Source organism: Mastomys coucha, unplaced genomic scaffold (assembly GCF_008632895.1).
Source record: "Mastomys coucha isolate ucsf_1 unplaced genomic scaffold, UCSF_Mcou_1 pScaffold21, whole genome shotgun sequence".
Classification (NCBI taxonomy): domain Eukaryota; kingdom Metazoa; phylum Chordata; class Mammalia; order Rodentia; family Muridae; genus Mastomys; species Mastomys coucha.
This window is the reverse complement of record NW_022196904.1, coordinates 143,955,718-143,971,298: the sequence shown is the minus strand read 5'-3', so window position 1 is coordinate 143,971,298 and position 15,581 is coordinate 143,955,718.

Sequence of the window (15,581 nt, the reverse complement as noted above, 5' to 3'; positions counted from 1 at the left end):
GAGAGAGAGAGAGAGAGAGAGAAGGCTGCCCACTGAGGCCAAAAGAGGGCATTAGATACCCTAAAGCTGGAGTTAGTTATGAACCCCTGATGTGGGTGTTGGGAACAAAACTTGGATCCTTTGGAAAAACAGCAAGTACTCTTAAATGCCGTGCCATATCTCTCTCCAGAGAGTTTAAAAAAGCAGAGAGACATCATTTTATCAGATGTTTTATAATCCAAATCATTGATTTTGCATAAAGAGTAATGATCAGATATTTCCTCTAACCACTTTCTGGTCTTTGTAATTCAAGTGACGACATCTTGCACTTAATATTTTATGAAGCATAACTTTATTATTCTAAGAGACTCTTGCCCAGACCTTTGTATTTGTAAATGATGGCATCCCTGTGTCCCTCCAGTTCCTTCTGGCACCTGTTGAATGTGTATTTCTAACTTACAGCCTGGTATTTTATACCTTGGGCTATGTAAAGTGGAGAAGGAGCAGGGAAATTTCATTCACTGGGCCAAGTCCCCAGGAAGGGCAGTTTGGCTGCCTATGAAAGAACTTTTAACCATTAATACTTGTCCTTCAATTGTGTGGGAATCTTTCAGCAAGATTAAGAAACTCCCACATTGAGTGTGGTACACTGTATATACCTTCCCATAAGAGAGGAATGCAGTCAGTACACAGGTGTGACACACTCCCCAGCTAGTCTCTGAAGGACTGCAGGAAACCTATTTTGGAGAATTTTTTATGAAAACTCAAAGAATAAACTGTCTGTGGTACCTCATGACTGTACTCCCAGCACTTGGTTGGCTGAGAACTGTAGCAGCTCAATGGATAAGAAGCATAAGAACAGAGGAACAGGGTAGCAGAGAACTTTTGAAATAAATTCAGACTCTTAGGATGTTAGGATTGGAGGATAGGCATAGCATGCCCATCACCAGGTGGAATCTGCTTGAACTCTATCTTCATAGTAAGTAAAATGAGTCTCTATGATGACTTACTGTCCTGGGAAAAAATTTGGAGTTTGTGTTGGTTTGAATGAGAAATCTCTACATCTGTTGATGTATTTGAACACTTGGTTGCCCCACTTCCACCCTTTATTTGTGCTTCTGGGGAAGGTTAAGGAACTTTTAGGAAGTGGAGCTTTGCTGGAGGAAGTATGTCACTAAGGGTGAGCTTTGGAGGTATAGCCTAGCTCTACTTCCTATTCTCACTTTGTTTCACATTTACTGATAAAATGTGGTCAGCCAGCTTTCTGCTCCACCCATTTGCTCCCCTGCCGTGGTGGCTTCTGGAATAATAAGCCAAAATAGTCCCTTTTTTCCTTAGGTGATTTTGTCAATGTGATTTTTTGTTTTTGTTTTTGTTTTCTTTGTTTGTTTTTTTGTTTTTGTTTTTTTTTTCATACCATAGGCAAGAAGTAAAACAGAGCCATAGTAGAAACATCTGCCTTTTTATTTTCAACTAACAGGGTTCCAGGTACTTGAAAGCTAGACACCATTTAAGTATTATAATTAACACTCTAATAACAATTACTATTTAAGCAGTCCCTATTACATGATAAATGCTGCCACATATTTATAGTAGAACACAAGTTAACCTTTATAATAGCTTTCTCCTTTTAGGGTTGATGGCATTGAGATAGAGAAGATAATAAACTTTCTAAAAACCATTAGAATTAGGGTTCCACACAGATTTGTGCAATTTTTGACCGTATCATGCATCATGGATCAATGGTAGCTAAGCTGGATAAAAATAATGTTGGAGAAATATTCACAAGAGAAAAGAACACATACTAAGATTTTAAATTGTAGAGAATATGAGAAGTTTAAAAAATGATTTGTGAGGGCTAGAAAGATACCTCTGCTGATTAAGGGCTTGCCCCATAAGCATGAGGTTTGAGTTCCATCCCCAGAACCCATATATAACCTCTAGGCATGATGATGAGAAAACAGGAAGTTGAGGCTGACTCTTGGCTCTGTGGCCAGCAGGTCTAGCCTTCTTGGAGAGTTTTGCCAACTATTGTAGAGATCAGTAACACAGAGGAATAAAAGTGATCAAAAATCAAGAGAATAGTTACATAATGTAGGGCATTGGTATTGAAACTTTGGGAAGGTCATGGAATACTTGCCTCTCCAAAAGGGAAAGGCTAATTAACATTCCTCAGACCACAGGGTGGGAACCGACCTGTGAGTGGGGACACATTCCACATGACAGACCATTGCCCACCTTCAGATAAGGGAAATCCTTGCCACTTCATTCCCTGAAGACCAATCAGTTTAAAAAGTAACACTGTTTTACCAATCACATTGTGCCTAATGGCTGCTGCCCTGAAAAGTGTATAAATGCTCACTGAACAAGTTGTGTGGGGTCACTGCCTCTCCTTTGGGTCTGGGATGACCCCAGTGCATTGGAACAATAAATTCCTCTTGCCTTTTGCATTGATCCAGGCTCTACGTGGTCCACTCAGAGGGTCCCCAGTAAGCTAAGGCTCGACAGAGTCTTACATTATTGGAACTGGAAAATGATACATAATATTGAAGTATAAATTAAGCAAATAACACACACACACACACACACACACACACACACACACACAAAGAAAAAAAGACAGGAGAAAAGAATTTTTCACCAGTCAAGTAACCAACAATTATAAGATAGAAAATATGCAAAAACAAAATGTAAAAGAAGTATTTGTGACAATAATTGTAGTTAGGCCTAAATAAATAAATAAATAAATAAATAACTTTAAGTGGTTGTATGTGAGCTAGCAAGCACATTAAACTATGAGAATAAGAACAAGGATACCTAGTGAATAGACAATTCAACCGAAGACCCACCACCCAAAGTTCATGTTCATCTAGTGAATGGGTATAACTCCAAAGCCCACATTCAAAATTAGGTATAGAGCTGAACAGAATTAAAAAGGAATATTATGTCAGGAATTTCCAGTAACAATTTCAAGTTTGACAGTTCCCTGTGAGAATCCACAGAGCTCAGCACAGCTGTCTCATCCATGGTGACTATGGTGTAAGAACACAGGCTATTAAAATCAACAAAATGCAGGTAAGAGGATAGCTCTGTTCTCCCTGGATGAACACACAGTCAGTGCTTCATTCTCCTACTGTGACTGTGTGACAACACATAGGCACTGTAGCTGGGCAGATAATCTCACCTGAAACTAGGTATCTAAGAGTTTTTACTGGAGTCATTCATAGAGGTTCATGTGACTAATCTCCAGTCACCAGTTTCAGCTCCACCCTACAGGTCAAAGTAGTCTAGCATGGCTCAGGGTCTTATGTGATAGAAAACATGGCTCAACAATTGTAAATCATATTGTTTGCATAAATTATCTGGTGTGTGACCAAGCTAACTCAGTTACTCAATGGAGTCTCCAGGGAGGAAGTGAGGATTCAAAAGAAAAATACAATTAGACAATACTATAACATGACCCCCGCCAGTTCTGAAGCTGAAGAGGATTGTTTTGTCTGCTTTATATCATTCTGAGAACATACAAAAAAATATGGTCAGTCTTAAGGCATAAACAGAGTAGTTAAGGAACAAACAAAGTATAAACTAAGATCCCTTGATTACTGTATTCAAGGTCTTAACAAGACCCATCAAGATACAAAGAACACATTCCTCAGCTGTATTCATCTTGAGCCTACTTCCTTGTCCTAACCCAATGTCAAATTCCTGCCAAATTCCTAGAAGGCAGAACCAAGAGTTTCCCACAGGTGTGGATCAACTTCTCAGGTAAATAAAGACATTCTTCCTAGTCAGGATATTCCAAGAATTCAGTGGGACTTGGCCAAGTGATGAGAATTCTCTTGCTTTATTTACTCTTTGCTCTGGTTGTGTTTTCTTCTTCAGAGAGTGCCAAATATTAGTGCCCCAGGGGGCTGCAGACTGCCCTGGTAGCATCTATAGGTCAAGTCTCACACTCCATGTATTGAGACTGCAAGAGTATACATGGGAGGAGAACCTGTAGTCACTCTAGAAGAGATGGGCTGACTCGAGGGGCAAGCATGAAGAGAGTGCTTCAGCAATTAGAAGGAAGCAGATTAAATAGACAATTGAAACCTACGTCATCAATTGGGCACAACTTCTTCACAGTACTGCAGTCCATTCAATAGGTACAAATGAAAGGAAGAACACAATGAGACCACATACTTTTGCCATATTGCTATCTGTTGTGGTTGTTTGAATGAGAATGTTCTGTATAGGCTCATGTGCTTGAATGTTTGAACTCCAGCTGGTGGAACAGTTTGGGAAGGATTAGTATAACAGAATTTTAGCAGAGCCATTGTGTCTGGCATGAACCCTGAAGTGAAGGTCCTAGACTTTGCAGTAGTCTTTTGTAAATAGTCAGTGATTGTTATCTGAGGTTTATGGAGTTGCTCTTCTGAAAGATTCACAGAGCCTTTGCAAATCTCAGTTCCAAGACATACCTAGGAAACCTGGAAGTCTCCTGTAGCTGAGAATTGCTTAGGGAATGGTTCCTTTAGGCAGCTCCTAGATCAGGTTTTGGTATGTGTAAGTTGACTTGCTAAAAGTACCCTTTGTGTAACAATAACGAGGCTCAGCAAAGCAGGTTGGTAGTTGAGTCCTTCAGAGGCTGATCTACCTGCTGCTAAGGAGCCTAAATTCATCCTACTGTGTCTCTTTGATTGATCAACTGTCTTGCATGATCTAGAACACTGATATTTGACACCTAAAGTTGTGGGGCTTGGGGAAAAAGGGGGTCTGGACAATCCAGGACTGGAGATAAAGTACACTCACAGAGTAAGTGAGACTCCAGGATTGGGCAGGGTCATGGGGAACCCTCTATTTCATGAGCAGCAATATGTAGAGTTGTTAAAATATTTTTTAAAAAGAAAAACATTAACTGCACATTTATGGCAAATATTGCAGATCCAAATAGGAAGGCTCCTGAGACAAAGAATAAATCAAGAAGGGGAAATGTTTAATCAAGGCCTACAGATAGAGAAACTAAAAACAAAAAAAATAAAAGCAGAGAAAAAGCCTCTCCTCTGTAGAAATAGAAGGGTAAAGGCTCTTCCTGAAGGAAAAAGGAAAGTAGTTATTAGTTGGGAACCAACAGATAGGACAAATCTGAAGCCATTTAAAAAAGCAGTGGTGTCATATAAAATGATTCATCCTATGTAAGAGAGAATTTAAATAATTGAGCTACTCAAATATAATTATTCCAAACAATTTGGAGGGACTGATAGCAGTTAGAACTCAGACCTCTCTGTCTGAGAGCTGTCTATCAGCTCTTTTGGCCAAAGAGCTGAGCAGGAACACTTGAATTCCAAAGAATGCTGCACTGGGCTCCAGTGCTACAGCTTGAGCCAGAATTTAGAATCTGTTTGTTTGCTTGACTTTCATTTACATGTTTTTGGTTTTGTTGTTTTCCCTTCATAGCAAGAATAACTCAGTATCAATGGCCCCTTCATGAAGAGAGAAAAAAGAATTAAAACAAGCCAAACTTCTAGCTCAAAAACAATTACAGCCAGGGTATAAGGCACTGAGCTAATACTGTTTTAATTTCCAAAAATATTAGTTGTTCATTATATGGAGGATGTTCTCTTGGTTGTCTAATTAATGCTTAAGTAAATGTTTAATTTTATAGTAAATAAACTGAAAAATAAAGTTTACAATTTTGAACTATATCATTGGATATTGAGATTTGGCTCTGTTCTTTAGGTTATCTTCTGAAAATTCTTGCTTAGATTCTATAAAATGTAATACCCAAAACAAAGCAGGTTATTAGCTTATTAATAATGTGGATGTTAAGGTAGCAGCTCTTAGAAATAATCTTTTGCTAATAAAAAAATCCAAACAAATGTTAATTGAATCTTTGGTTTTTGAGGATGCCAATAGAGAATGTCAGCAAGCACGTGGCCCCTGAAAGCTCAGTGGGCTCTTTTGGAGGAATGACTGGTTATAAAGCACAAAAAAATAAAGTAATTCAAAGTCCATACACTTCAGTGCAAAAGTCAGTTATATGCCACTCTAATAGCTTTATTACACTTTAATAAATCGCTTAATATAATTATTAATTCTCAATATGAAGAAGTGCTTGCATTGCTGAACTTATTCCTGATAATTCAAGATTAACTTTGCTACTCATGCAACTACAACAGGCAATCCAGGACAGGAATTATCCAGTTACATGCAATCCAGGACAGGAATTATCCAGTTACATGCAATCCAGGACAGGAATTATCCAGTTACATGCAATCCAGGACAGGAATTATCTAGTTACATGCAATCCAGGACAGGAATTATCCAGTTACATGACTCATGTTCTGTCTCACACTGTATTGCGTGGGTCTAAAAAAAGGAAATGAAAAAATTGATTAATTATTGATAAGAAATGTATTGAAAGTTTGAAATTCCATTAAAAGCAATAAAAATAAAGACTTAAAAACCTTTTCCATTATCCGACAACAAGCTTAAACATTATTTAAAACTGTTCTACTTATTCCTTGTATAATCAAAGATTTTTACCTGTGAATAATCCTAAAAGTACACAAAGAAATAAAATTTGGCAAATAGATTTATTTCATTTTGCAGAATTTGGAAAATTAAAGTATATGCATCATACTACTGATATGTCATGAGTTTCAATACACATCTCCTTTGGGTTCTGAAAAGGGTAATTCTATAATTACACATTTATTGGAAACAATGTCTATAATGGGCATACTGATACAAATGAATACTGGTAATGCCCCTGTTTATGTTTTCAGTAAAAGGAAACTATTTTTTGCATGTTATAACAAAGTTCATCACAGGGATGCCATATAATACTACAGGATAAGCAATTACTGAAAGATCTAATAGCACTCTAAAAGAGATGTCTTTTAAACAAAAGAGGGCTATGAGGGCTACCAGGGATAAATTGCAGAATGCTTTAATAACTTGAAATGTCTTAAACTCTGGTGAAGCAGGGACAACAGCTGCTTCAAGACATTAGATTGTGGGAAAACTAGTGAATTGAGTCAGCCAGTGTACTCCAAGGATGTTTTACCATCTGAATGCTAACCAGGGAAGATGTTTATGGTGCGTGTGAGATTATGCTTATGTTGCTGCAGGATGTGAAAAATAGTGGATACCATTGAAATTGACAAAATTTGACATGAGCAAGAGAAGTTTCTTGGACACTTTGACTCTGGGACATGACTGGGAAAAAAGAGAGATGGAATGTTCTTAAAGCAGGTGGTTGATCCTCCTAACAGCAGACAGCTTAAGAAATTGTCTGATAAAGGGGAAAGGATAATTTGACTGTTTGGGAGAACCTTTGAATGCTCAGTTTTGTTCCTTGCTAGGCTGTTTGTGGTAGCTGTACAAGTAACAGGTAACAGGGACCAATCATACGTATTGGGCCTATACTCCTATCCTCCAATTAACATAGGAGTAAATTGAGGAGATATGAATATTCTTGTGATGGTTATTGGATTTTTTTTTTGGCTGCCTGGTTCTTATCATCACTGTGGACCTGCTAAGTCTATAGAAGAAAGTAAGGAAATCAAAAATCATACTGTGGGAGTACAAGGGAATTCCTATTTGTATGGGCAATTGAACTCAATGCCTAAATATAGCTTTTAAAGTGTGGTTATCTGTAGTTAATACTACCCAGGATTTTCATAATAAATTTTGTATGCTTCATGCATCTGATTTTAAGAGAAAGGAGATTAATTTTGTGAGATGTGGGTCACCAACAAGGAATCTAACTGGATACATTGTCAACAATGTAAATCCGAGAACCCTCCGTGATTGTTAATATCTCCCATGGAGAAGTCATTGATTGGAGCTGTTGTGGGCTCCAGGAAAAATCTTCACACTCAGAATTGAAACAGCAATGATATAATTCAAATGAAACTGTGGAAAGTAGTTTTATTTTTTATGAACCTATTTAATGACATGGAGTTGGAATGTCAAAGCCTTTCTTGAAATTTTATAATTCAGTTCAAACTAATTTGTGGAAATTAGCAAGTGCCCTTTGCCCTCTTAAAGCATGGAAAGCCAGGGTAAATGTTAATGATGGTAGCTATACCTTTGCAGTATGTGTACTATTACCTCATTTGTTACTGAAAATGTCTGTATAATGACACCCTGATAATTATAGTATCTCTTGTGAATGCTATATTCTTCATACTTGTGTTAATTCTAATATGTCTTTAAATATAACTTTTGAAAGTTTGTACATCCTCAGAGCAAAGTCAGCAATTTGGATACTGGTGAACTTGCCAAGACCATATCAAGACTCACCTGTAATGATTCTAGTACAGTAGCTACTCAAAGGAATATTAAGAAGAACTTGGTGGATGGTTGGACTGATTGTTGCTGTAATTCTGGGAATTATTGCGTAAATTGTAACTGCTGCTACAGCTGGACTGGCACTTCAAAAAGAAATTAAAACTACTGGTTTAATTAGAGACTGGTATAGGCATTCTACAGAACTTTGGACTTAACAGAAAGAACATATAGTGAGATAGTTAATGAAATAGCTGATCTGAGACAAGCTGTAATTCTAATGGGATATCAGTTAGAAATATTGAGGGAGCAAATACAATTAAAATGTCATTAGAATGTTGCATCTTATTGTATTACACCTTTAAGGTTTAATGATAGCAAGTATAACTGGGAAAAGGTTAAAATGCATTTATTTATTGGGTCATCTTAATTCTTCTCAAAAGATTTTGATTTACAACAAGAAATTAAGGAAACTTTCTCAAAAAAGGTTACCCGATGTAACAGGAATGGATACTATGAAAAGCCTTGAAGATACTGGAGCTTCATGTAATCCTGTGCATAATTTTAATAAATTTCTTGTTCTAGAGATTCTTATATTTGTTTTTGCTGTAATAACTTTACTGGCTTTAAAATATATTTTGGCTTATTTACATAAGATTGTGAAACAACAGGATAGAGAGAGGCTGTCTTCTTTGTGTTGCTGCATAATCTTTAACATACATATAATTAAATATAGCTTAAACAAAATGGGGAAATATAGAAGAATTTTAGCAAAGCCATTGTACCTGGTATGAGTTCTGGAAGTTTGGCATCTAGGCTTTGAAGCAGCCCTTTGTAATAGTCAGAAATAATGGTTCTTATTTGAGTTTTATGGAGTTGCTTTTCTGAAGGATTCATAGAGTCTTTGCATAACTTAGTCCTAAGACATAGCAAACCCAAGTATAAGACTCTGTCGGGCCTTAGCTTACTGGGGACTCTCTGAGTGAACCACGTGGAGCCTGAATTGATGCAAGAGGAATTTATTGTTCCTTGCACTGTGGTTGTCCCAGATCCAAAGGAGAGGCAGTGACCCCCACACAACTTGTTCAGTGAGCTTTTATACAGTTTTCAGCACAGCAGCCATTAGGCACAATGTGATTGACAGAACAGTGTGACGTTTTAAACTGATTGGTCTTCAGGGAATGAGGTGGCAAGGACTTCCCTTGTCTGAAGGTGGGCAATGGTCTGTCCTGTGGAATGTGTCCCCATCCACAGGTCGGTTCCCACCCTGTGGTCTGAGGAATGTTAATTAGCCTCTCCCTTTTGGAGGGGCAAGTGTTCCATGACCTTCCCAAAGTTCCTGAACTGACCTTTTAACAAGTCCTGTCAAACCAGAAAGTCTCTTATGGCTGAGAATTGCTTAAGTAATGGTTTCTTCAGATGGCTCCTAAATCAGATCAGAGGTTTTGGTATGTGAAAATTGGCTTGCTAAAGGTGCCTTTTGTGTGATAGTAAAGAGGACCTGTAAAGTGGTTTGGATTTCAATTCTCGGAGGCTGATCCACCTACTGCCAAGAAGACTAAATTCATCCTACACTATCTCTCTTTCTTTGATTGATCAATCATCTTGCACAACTCAGAAAACTGATAGATTAGGAGTGGCATTGTTGGAGTAGGTGTGATCTTGTAGAAGATGTGTCACTGGGGCTAAGCTTTGGGGTTTAAAAGCTTATGACAGGCCCAGTTTGTTACCACCCACTGTCTGTAGATCAAGAGGAGAGCTCTCAGCCACTAAAATTGTAAGAAAGCCACAATTAAATACATTCTTTTATTAGAGTGGCCTTGGTCACAGTGTCTCTTTACAACATTAGGACAGAAACTAGAACAGACGCTTTGAAAAAAGATTAACGGCTGGAGAGATGGCACAGTGGTTAAGAGCACTGTCTGCTCTTCCAGAGGTCCTGAGTTCAATACCCAGCAACCACATGGTAGCTCACAACCATCTATAATGGGATCTGATGTACTCTTCTAGTGTGTGTCTGAAGACAGCTGCAGTGTACTCATATAAATAAAAATAATAAATCTTTAAAAAAAAAAGAAAAAAGATTAACAAAAAAGAAAGAAAGGAAGAAAGAAAGAAAGTAAGAAAAGAAAAGAAACAAGTGTACTAAGGTGAAGAGACACCATGACCAAGGCAGTTTAAAAAAAGACAGCATTTAATTGTGGATTTGATTACAATTTCAAAAAGTCCATGAGTCAGTGAGCATCATGTAGGAAGCATGATAACAGACAGGCAGTCATGGTGTTGGAACCATATCTGAGAGCTCATATCCATAAGCAAGAGGTGTAGGGGTAGTGGGAAGAGAGAGACACACACACACAGACAGATACACACACACACACATACATACATACACACTCACATACACACACATACACACACACAATGAGTGAGTGAGAGAGAGAGAGAGAGAGAGAGAGAGAGAGAGAGAGAGAGAGAGAGAGAGAGAGAGAGAGCAAGCGAGCTGGGACAAATAAGGTTTACAGGACTCTGGTCCAGGCCAGGAAGGGTGATGTTTCTTTGGAAACATGAAATCAGGTATGAAGCTATCTCATCACTATTCAGGGCACAGCCAGTGGGAATGCAGATTTACTGTAATTTTACTTATACATTCATTATAAAAGGAAATGCTAATGTGTGGGCTGGGAATTGATGAATCTCCTCTCTCTCTCCTCTCTCTCTCTCTCTCTCTCTCTCTCTCTCTCTCTCTCTCTCTCTCTCTCTCATTCTTCCTCCGAGTTTAACCTCTGTGAAATCAACTGACCAAGACCAAAACTCTTCATTCTGAAAAGCCTTCCAAAAGCCACAGCAGAACTTCTTCCTGTCAAAACATGTCTTCTAACATCACCCCCTAGAAGCCACAGAAATGTACATTCCTTCTAAAATAACGGAGAGGGCACCTCAATGCGTCACCCTTTTCTTCCTTCCAAGTATTAACAAGGTAGACAATGCTTGATTTCCAAGATCAGAGGAGATCTCCATGCACTCAGGGTCTACTCTCTTCCCAATAGCAAATGTAATTAAATATATCCATACAAATCTAAGAAAAAAATGTATGAGTCTGATGATCTGAATGAGAGTAGCCCCCTAGTCTCTTATATTTGAATGCTTGATCCCCAGTTGGGTAGAACTGTTGGGAAATGGTTAAGTGGTATGGTGTTTTTGGAAGAGTGTGTCACTTGAGCAGGCTTTAAAGCTTTCCAACACCCAAGTAATTCCCAGTTATTTCTTTTTATGCCTTTTACTTGTCAATCAGGATGTAAGCGCTCAGCTACTGCGCCAGCACCATGCCTTGTGTGCCTGCTTCCATGCTCCCCACCATGATGCTCATGGACTAGCCCTCTAGAATTGTAAGTCTTGGCTAAATCTTTTTTTGTTGTTGCTGTTGTTGTTTTGTTTGTTCGTTTGTTTTTCGAGTCAGAGTTTCTCTGTGTAGCCCTGGCTGTCCTAGAACTCATTCTAGACCAGGCTGGCCTCCAACTCAGAAATCCGCCTGCCTCTGCTTCCCAAATACTGGGATTAAAGGCATGCACCACCACTGCACAGCTTGGATAAACTCTTCTGTAATTTGCCTTAGTCATGGTGTTTTGTCATGGCATCAGAAAAGTAACTAAGATAGTGGGAATTGTCATTATAGCTTTCTTTTTCTTTTTCCTTTTTAAAATTTTTATTATTTTTCTCTCATATATTATATCCCAACTGCAGTTTCTACTCTGTGGAGAGCCTTTTGGGGTGCTGCTTGACAGGAATCTGATATTAGGCCATGACAAAGAAGTAAGTTCAGGCAGGGACCTGACATTGGCCAAGGACAAGGAAATGAGAATCTGATTTTAAGGTAGAACAAAAAAAATAGGCTCAGATATATCTTGATCATCCTTAGAAACATCCATCACCTCACTGATCATGGGACTTTGTGTTTATTGTCTTGTTTGTTCCTTGACTATTGTCTTGTTTGATTCCTCATTGTACTACTCACCCTTAATACTTGCATATAATTAAAATGGTATAAAATCGGATTGGGAAAAATTAAACCTGCCTTCAGTCTCATGCTACAATTGACTGGGGAGTGCTACAATGTTGTCTAATTGCCTTTTTTTCTTTTTAATCCCTACTGGTCCTGCACTGGAGAACCTGTTGACTGACTGAGTGGTCTTGGTTACTGCTCCCTCCCTTCTCCACCCACCCCCTACCTCTTCTTAATTTTCATTCTGATTCTTTTATTTATATATTATATTGTATATTTATATATTATATATTACTTATTTGATAATTTCACATATGTATGTAATATTTTTTGATCATATCCACCACCCACTTCCTCTAGACTCACCTCAGAATGTCTCTTCCCAACTTCCTGTCCTCTGTGTGTGTGTGTGTATGAGTGTGTATGCATGTGTATGTGTATCCCATTGAGCCTAATTAGTGCTAGCCATAGATGCACATGGATATGGAGCCAGTGGCTACCCTCCAAGGAAAATTGATTCTCTCTCTCTAAGTAGCCCTCATTGCCAATAACTCCTCAGGTAGGGTGGGGCCTCATGCACCCCTTCCCTGCCCATACTAGGATTTCAATTAGCTTGATCTTGGGCATGTCTTTTGCAGGTAATCACAACTGATATGAGGTCATGTGTGTAGCAGCAACATCACGTCCAGAAGATAGCATTTCATAGCTCTCTTTCCCATACTCTAGTTCTGACATTCTATTTTTAAACTTTTTAATCACATCAATTTTTTTTATTTAAAGATTTATTTATTTATTATACATAAGTATACTGTAGCTGTCTTCAGACAGACCAGAAGAGGGGCATCAGATCTCATTACGGGTGGTTGTGAGTCACTATGTGGTTACTGAGATTTGAACTCAGGACCTGTAGAAGAGCAGTCAGTGCTCTTAACCGCTGAGCCATCTCTCCAGCCCCAAATCCGTTTAATACTATGTATGGTATAGAAATTTTCACAGTAAATAGATAATGACTGACTTTTAGCTGTGTAAAATTATATATGTGAAGAGTAAAAAGTTAATGGGGCTGAAAGAGACCCTCTACTACTTTATTTTGACTCATTCATTTCTTTTTTTTTTTCTCATTCACTTCTTAGTGTATTCAGCAATTATCTCTATCCAGTTCTTCCTGTGAGTTAGAAAATTTGGTGGGAACAAATGGGGAACAGTGATTCTCAATTACAATTTATTTCTAGTTCAAATTTCTGCTTGTTATTTTCTACTCTGAAAATCAAGTGATTCACGACATAAAATCTCATTAACATCTCTTGTGTGTTTTCAGTCTTCACTAGTGATCCCTGTAACACAAGAAGAACTCTTAAGAAAGGAAAGATTTCATGCAGAATCCACTGAATCCTTCTTCTGGCGGGTCCTCTACTCTCCCAGGCCATTTTTATTTTCATTTTTACATGTTGGAGCTGCCTATGTCTGATATCATTGTTTATCAAACACTGAGTTATGCTAGAAGATAGGAAGCACCCATTAGATACTACACAGTAGACTAACATCAACTGGGGTTACCCCAATAGGCATCCACCCCTAAAGGACTTGGCTACTGCTGCTGCCCTCTGCTGGCTTGACAGAGCCTGCAAAGTTCAGACTATCTTTTTTTTTTTTTTAAGAGTTGGTGAAGCCTGTATCAAGCCAAGTGGACTGGGAGTGGGGGTATGGTGGAGGGAGGGGGAGAGGGGAACATGATCTGGTATTGGGTAAGGGAAAAGGACTGAAGCCCTGAGGACCAGCAGAAAGAATGGAAACAGGCAACCTCAGGAAATAGGAGGTTGGGGGGGGGGGACCCTCCACAATGCACCAGAGACCTGGGAGGTAAGAGACTCTCAGGACTCAAAGGGAGGGACATTAAATGAAATGCTTGACAGTAGGGAGAAAGAACTTGTAGAGCCTACTTCCAGCAGCAAGACAGGGCACCAAGTGAGGGGTGGGGTTGCCATCCCACAGTCACATCTCTGACCCATAATTGTTCCTGTTTGAAAGAATTACAGGGATGGAAATGGAGAGGAGCCTGAGGAAAAGAAGGTCCAGGGATAGGCCCAAAGTGGGATCCAGCTCAAGGAGAGGTCCCAAGGCCTGACACTATTACTGAGGGTATGGATTGCTCACAAAAAGGGACCTGCCCTCGGAAAGACCAAAGAAACAGCTGAGTCAGATGCAGATATTTGCAGCTGAAAGTGTCAGATGCAGATATTTGCACCCAACCAATGGACAGAAGCAGCTGACCCCTTGGGTTAATTAGGGAAGACTGAAAGAAGCCGAGGAGAAGGGCGATCCTGAAGGAGGACCAGCAGTCTCAATTAATCTGGACCCCCAAGATCTCTCAAACACTGGACCACAAAACAGACAGCATATACCAGCTAATATGAGGCCTCCAACACATTTACAGTAGAGGACTTCTGAGTCTGTGCTCATTTAGAGATGATGCACCTAACCCTCAAGAGACTGGAGGTCCCAGGGAGTTTAGAGGTCAGGTTGGATGGGGGGAACATCTCCATGGAGACAGGGGTGGGGTGGGAAGGAGGTGTGGGATGTGGAACATTCGGTGGGTGGATGGGGGGACAGGGAATGAAAAAAGAGTTGGGGAAGCCTATATCAAGCCATGGTGGTGTTTTTTGTTGTTGGTGGTGGTTTTGCTTTGATGTCTTTTTTTTTGAACTTTTACTTACTTATTTATTTTATTAATCATTTTATTCATTTACATTTCAAGTGATATCTCCCTTTCCAGTTATCCCTTCATAAGCCCCCCCCATCCCATGCTCCCTCCCCTCCTCTCTTTTGCTTCTATGTGAATGATCCTCCACCTACTCTCACCTCATCCCTCTAACATTCCCTTACAATGGGGCATCAAGCCTCCCTCCGCTCCCATTGATGTCAGATAAGGCCATCCTCTGTTATATCTGTATCTGGAGTCATGGCTTCCTCTATTTAAATTTTTTGGTTTGTGGTTTAATCCCTGGGATCTCTGGGTGGTCCAGTTAGTTGATATTTTTCTTTGTATGGGGTTCCAGACCATCTTTTTGGACTGTCGTTCATCCTTTTTCATCTGATCACCTGAAAAATTCTCACTTTCTGCTGACCTCATCTATCTATGAATGTGACCACAGTATTTATTCTCTCTACCGAAGGGATGATCTCTCTCTAACCTAAGATACCACCCACCCTTCTCTTCTCCTCCCCTCCTCTCTCCTCCCCTTTTCTCTACTTCCCTGTCCTCTCCTCCCCTCCTCTCTCCCCTCCTCTCTCCTCCCCTTTTCTCTACGTCCCTGTCCTCTCCTCC